The sequence below is a fragment of the Charadrius vociferus genome, unplaced genomic scaffold (assembly GCF_000708025.1).
Source record: "Charadrius vociferus isolate BGI_N301 unplaced genomic scaffold, ASM70802v2 scaffold505, whole genome shotgun sequence".
NCBI lineage: Eukaryota > Metazoa > Chordata > Aves > Charadriiformes > Charadriidae > Charadrius > Charadrius vociferus.
Genome location: NW_009648645.1, coordinates 496611 through 503621, shown reverse-complemented (window position 1 = coordinate 503621; position 7011 = coordinate 496611).

Genomic DNA, 7011 nt, shown 5'->3' with positions numbered 1-7011 from the left:
AAAGTGTGCTTTTCAATAATACTTTTTGTTGTATAACTTGATCCAGATTTTGCCATTCTGCTTTTGTTTAATTTTGTGAAGATCCCAACATTACACTTTTCCTTGTGTTATTCTTTAAAAGAAAAACATAAGTTGCTCAGGGGATGCTGAGGATCAGCAGCTCTGTAAGTCTTCTTCCCATTGTGTGATAGAAGACATTGCTGCTCAAAATTTGTGAAGAAAAAAAGACTTAAAACTCTTGTGCAAGCTTTATTTTCCAGTGAGTCTGAAAACTCTTTGAAGGATTTCCTAATAAAAGTTCAAGTATACAGTTAGTTAATTCATAGTGCCTGTGTAATAAGCATAATTTTAGCTCTTTAGCAAGGACTTTTTGCAGTTAGTTGCTAGCACTACACCTGTTTGTGTTAATTTGATTTGACAATCTTCCTGCAGCTGCTTCTGTGTTGCTACGTGCTGTCTGCTCTGGGCCGTCACTCACCGGGGTGTTTCCTCACGAGTGTGTGGGTGCCCCAGTATGGCCTTTTCTCTTCAGTTTTGGTCACTGAACCATCCCATCAGCAGACACCCTTCAGCATAAGTGTTTGGTGGCCAAATTAGTTCCTCAAACAGATGAGAATACTGATACACTGCTAACTGGGCAGCTGGGGAACGTACTAAAGGCAGCGCAGGATTAGCCGTCTGCACTGGTGCATGCTGAAGAGGATAAAAATTTGGCGGAAGGGAATTCTCAGGAAAGCAGGCGGGTCAGTAATGAAACACTGAATGTGCTCAACCCTGCAAGTCTGAGCCAAGTGGTTGCAGGAAGCTTAATCATCAGAGATGGCGTCTGCTCTAGGATAAGGCCTTTGCCTTTGGGAGGAGGGTAAAGCTGGTGTGGGGGATGCACGCAGATATGGAGCACATGTAGAAAATATCGTTTGTTTATCTTGGTTCTTTATAACCCCGTAGAAGAAAGCATTAGAGATTTTTGTAACTCTTTGCCACTTTCAAAGTATACTAAACTACTTTCTGGTTCCGGAGGACTATGAGCTGAGGTGAGAAAGATGCTCCCATTGCATATGGCATCCGTCTGCAGCAAATGAAGAGAAGTGCCCTGTTGCAAGATAGTTGTTGTGTAGGGTCTTTGTTGAAATGCTTAACAGTCAGGCTGAATTGCTTCCTTTCATGAATTTTCTTATTTTTTCTGCATTTTATTTACCAAGATAATCAAGACTAGAAAATGTTTCCTATTTATGTACAGGAAAATATTACACCAACATAATTCAGAGCTGGAAATGATAGAGAAAATGAGTTTACAAGTCAAAACTGAGAAAGCATTAACATGAAGTTAAACAGTGCAGATAAGAACATGATGGCTAAGAGGGAGAGAATCTTTTAGCATAAACAGAAATCTGAATGTCTGAGCAGCCTAATTTCTGTTGTATGCTGTAGAGGTTACAGAACTAACAGCTTGCCTACACTTGAAAGTCAATTTAAATTAAGATAGATTGTAATTTAAAATGCAGTATTTGTTTCTAAGTAACAATCAACCATGGACATTTCTAGTCCCAAAATAAGAAGTGTTATATGCCTATGTGTTTTAATCCCTTTCAAAGATAAACTCTAAAAGGCTGTAAACTGAGATTAAAGAGGAACGTGTGGTGGAACATCATTCAATGATACAGCTTCAATACTTAATTGTAGGCAGATTTATTGGTTCCAGGGGAGCAACTGAAGGTAAAAATGGTGCAAATTATCAGGACTTTCTGCCCGTAGCTGCAGAAGTGAAACCACAAATGATGGTAAAGGCTGCTCGCAACATATCTACTCAAACTCCCATTTTCTGTGTGTGTAGTCTGACTTTGAGCCTGCACTTCCCCCTTGGAACTGGGAACAATCTAACAGAGTCTCTAGGAAAATACAAGGGAGCATTGGCTGCATCTGCACTGCCCAGATCACCTGCTGCCTCACAAGTCCATATCCCCTGGTTCTCTGCAGTGGCTGTGTGCTGTGGTACCCCTGAGATCTCCTGTGGTAGCCCAGCTGGGTGCTTTCCCAGGCAAAAGCCACATGCAAAGCAGTTAAAGGTGACATCAAGGTGGTAGTGAGTAATTTGATCATACTTGATATTCACCAGACACCTATAAGACTTAAGATCACAGAAAGAATACCCTCTGTTCCGGCTTTTCAGTCAGGTGCCAAAGCCATAATTTATAGCTACATACAATACTGTTTATGTATGTGCTTGAAACTGTCTACAGAATTGCCTGCATCTAGGACAAATACCTAATTAACATTTAATAAGTAGATAGACATTACATTAATAGGTATGTCTGTGGCTGAGGGAGGAGGAGTAATAGGTATGAGAATGTGGCAGGAGAAGTGTGAAATACCTTAGGAATGATAACAGCAGAAAAAGCTACCTCAGGCATGCCGTAAATAAAAACGATGCAAGAGCAGTGAAGAAATTTTATAAATTAATTATCAGTTGAGTTAAGCTTCAAGAAAATCTGAGTCCATTAAGATGTTATGGCCGGCATAAAATTAAGCATAGTTTATCCAAACTTTGTAACATGTACTTGTCTTTCCATTCTCTGATTTTTTGCAAGAAATGACACAAAATAAAGGTAAATAAATGTAAATCTGAGTGTGTTGAAAAAAATGCTCTTGCTGTTATGAATGTAGGCTTCTGTTCATTGATGTACTCTTCAATATTGTTTAGCTTACAGACCTGCAAAGTGACTGGGTAGTAAGATGGCCGATACTTCTTGACTATACCTGTGAAATGCTTTGTTAGCTCTGACTTTTAAATAAGAGCTTCTGAATTTCTTTTTCTGTTGCCATCCTGCCATTTCCTCCACAAACCTAGGAGATGGCCAAAGTGTGTTATGAAGAGCTACTACCTCTGCTTCAGCATGTCTCTATAGTGCTCCCATGATGAGCACTGCAAGCAAAGGGTCACAAGGGTGGCTCTATTTTCTCCGGTATTTGCTACCCCACTGGGCAGTGCAAGGCCTTAGGGAAGGAGGAAAGGTGCTCTAAGAGCAAGGAAGCCTTGGCAAAGCTGCTCCATAGCTGCCCTGTGAAGAAGATGTGTCTTTCTTCTCACATCTGTTGATGTACATGGGGAAAAACAGGTGGGGTATCATGAGAAAACTCCCCTGCCTCCACCTGATGTTTGTCCCCGGTTAGGCAGTGGCGGCACAGAAGAGGTTGCTTTCTACCATACTGACCAATACATCTTTCTGGTTTCCTTGTCCTGCCCTTTCTGCTTTTCATTACACAGCGCCTCTTATTTCATAAAGGAATTGTTAACTGGGCAGGATAGGAGAGCAGTGGCTGTGTTTGTAGTCCATAAGACCTTCTTGTTAAATGTTTGCTCTCAGGTTGGAAATGTTGGACATTACTGGTGTGCTGAGAGTGGTCTGGATGTTGATGGGCTTCTCAGCAATTTTTCTTTCTGTAGTATTCTCAGAGGTGTTAAACTTTACTGTATCAGAGCATTTGAAGCGTAGGATTATTATCACGTTCGATGTCAGGAATCTACAGAGGTGCTCTTAAAAATGCTTTCCATGAACAATAGGTTTAAGAATAATAGAAATCTCTCTGTATTGCAGGAATGGAATTTGTCTTCTATTTGCTGTGGTACCAAAGGTGCTCCTTGGCAAGAGAGAAAGAACTAGATGTGAATACTGATGGTTCAGTAAGCATGCTTCAGGGACGAAGTGTTTTAATATGGAAGTGGCAGCTCTGTCTTTTAGCTCTAGCAAAGTAGGAACTTAAATCCTAGTGGGATTGCTACATCTTTGCATCTCCTAATGGGCCTCAGATTATAGAACTGCTGAGCTGAGCACTTGCTTTTTCCAACAGGATAGAATAAGAGATTCAAACTCTGACTTTTTCACTGAAGTGATAAAAGGCCCCACAAAACAAGAGGAAAACAAGATCTCCCTAATCTTTCACTATATTTTTTAACCATTGTTGTCATCATCTCTGAAAAAAACCTTTTTCAGAATTTGCTTCTTTGCTTCCTAACACGTCACCATTTATGCTTACCAAAAATTGGTGGAGGCTGCTGCCAAGACAAAGAAATCTCGGTGCTTGATTTTTCTCAGATCTACACTCAAGAGCCTCAAAATCACTGCAGTATTGCCTATAGGTAAAAGACATACATTAAAGTTAAAATGAGTTAAAATTAACGCCAAGCAGGGATTAAATAATCTATCCAAAGGCACCCAAGGACTTTGTGGTGGAAGTGAAGCTTCCATGTCATGGAGATGTCCTGTCTGTCAGGGCTTCCTTGCTGCCACTGACAGAAGTTAGTACTCTTGTACTCACTTTCTGCAAATACAAATGACTAGGCAAGACACAAGGCCATGGAAAACAGGCCTGTGAAAGGAGGTTGGTGTGTATTAAACGCTGCAGCACATAACAGCTCTTGTCCCTGAGGTACTGTTTGCAGAAGAAGGCAATGATAGAGCTCATCTGAAAGACAGGAAGCTCTGTGTACACTCAAAGATACATTGGGCTCACTATTTTTAGTTTATTAAAGCTATCTGTTATGTTTCTTTATTATCTTCAGCTCTCTGGCCTCCTCAGAGATTTGTTACTCTACTCATTGAAAAGAAGGGCAGCATGCTATGATTCGTCTGTCTTCTTTGTTCCTAGCACATAGGCTAAACATTTTGGTTTATGGCAGATACCTAATGCAAAACAGATCTGAAAGGGTCAAGGTAACGATGAATCTGGTACCTTCCCAAGAACCTCTTTCCCGATATTCAAGGGTAAAGAAAAGTTATCAGCCTGGCTTGGGGGGGTGGGGGACAGGGCAAAGGCATAGTCTTGGGAGTGTTGGGAGTCCTTCTTTCTAATTTGTTTGAATTTTTTACTTTATTTTTACTATGAACCCCAAAAGCTTAAACATTGGATATTATTACCTTTATAACAGATCAAAGTTATCATGCTGCAGACGTTTTAAGGTGCATGCTATTTAAAGTCAGGATTATTTTTTCTACCTGCTTAATTTTGCCTCTTCAATGGATCCTTAGATATGTAGTTTCAGAAAATCGTATTTGCTTACTCAGGTTCCATTTCACTATAAATGGGAAGGTTTTTTTCCTCCTTCTATAAAACAAATACATTCAAAGCTCAAGCAAGAAGGTAGTTAAATATGTGTAATTTACGACTGGCTGCCCAGTCGTAACCAGAAATTTGTCTGCACAAATTTTGTCACAAGGAAATGGCTCCTTGTGTTCTACCTGTTCCATTCCACAGACAACCCACGTTCTGGTCTCTTCCCCTTTGAATTTTTATAACTGTGCCAGGTACAGTGGGTTGGAACAGGTGAAAGAGCCCTTCTGGTTCATAGTCAGCTTTGCACTATGTTCTAGGACATTACATTCTGGGCAAAAGAATTTTTTATCCAACACTGCGGTTGGATAAGCACATTCATACAATTCTTGAGAGGGTACAGTGAGAAGGAGCTGTCTGGTATGCATATGTTCAAAAGAAGCATAAAGATACTGGGCTTCCACCTCAACGCACGTGGGCTCCTTCTGCATGGGGCCCAATATGTAGGCTTTGGAGAATATCGATCTAGGCAAGGCTTTCTTTGGAGAGGAAGACTGGGGTGCAAACACCAATCCTTACCCTGCTCTATCAGGATAACTTGAGTGTTTTTAGGATCTTCTATTTACCTTGGAGGATCTGATGGTATTGACTGAGGTACTGAGTTTCCCTGTTCTCCCCAGAGCTGTCTGTCCTTAAACAAACTTTAAAAAGGAAACCAGAAGTACTGTTTCATGTTAGAGGGTTTTAGATTTGCGACCCTACTGCAAACCACTACAGACAGTAATAGGTAAACCAGACAGATTAGCACAGCCTCATGGAAACTATACTCTTCATCTCTTTCTCCTCATTTGGATAGTTACTCAGCTTTTGCTGATGAAGAAGAATAAGAATAAATTATAAATAGAGGAGAAAAACATGTGCACTATGGGGATTAAAAGGAAATATGAAAATGGCAGATCAATGAAATCTAGCCAAGTAAACTGAATGCATATTTTCTAACCTGAGTTATGAGAGATTTAAACTTTATTGAGAAGTGATTGTTTCCCTCCATAATTTCAGTAAAACCTGGTCATTACTGGCAAAAATAAAAATTCCCATTGCTTTGTAGGATGTTTACTTTTGCACTTTCTAACTCTTCCCTCATGTAGTCTTCATCCCCTCCAAAAAATAGTGGGAAAAAGGTATTTCTCCTTCGGCGGGAGAGCCGGCATTAAGGAATATCTTCATGAGCTGGGAAAGCCAGTTACTGCCCCAAATGGAAACTTGCTTTGCTATGCTTGAATTGCCCCAGCACTATTACTCCATGTGTTTGCATGTCTTTAACACCATTATTCTGCACATGCATTTAATATTAAAATGAGCTGAATTCTGAACTTGGTGGTTAGGGATTTTTTTTTTGTTTTAGGTTTCGGAGGTTTTTTTTGGCCACAATATGCATGTTAACACCCTTACTCTTATAGTACAGCTTCTAAGTGCTGCCACTTGCCGCCAGCGCACCAATACTATGCCAGATCAATGAAACTATGCTTTCTAGGTCCATTATATCAGTAAATCAAGAAACACTTAATTACACCCACCACCACCACCTCGGTCTTTGCTGTCTGAGCGTTGGCCCCTCCCCTCATGCTGGTTTCTCTGTCTTCGTAGCGCTTTTTTTTTGGGGGGGGGGGAGAAAGTGCAAGTACCCCTCCGCTTGCTTTATATAAATTATTTCTTTTCTGCCCTTCTTGTCGCCGGGGGAAGCGGAGGAGCGAGGCGGATGGCTGCGCTTGCCGGGGCGAGGCTGACCCGGCTGCTCTCTGAGGAGGGCAGGAGGGAGAGATGGGGAGCAGGAGCTCCCGCTGCAGCTTTTTTGTTGTTGTTGTTGTGGGTTTTTGGTTTGTTTTTTTTTTTTTTTTTCCTCAGTGCGGGCTGCCCCTTTCCGCCCCGGCGGCGCAGCCTGCCCCGAGCCGGCGGGAGAGC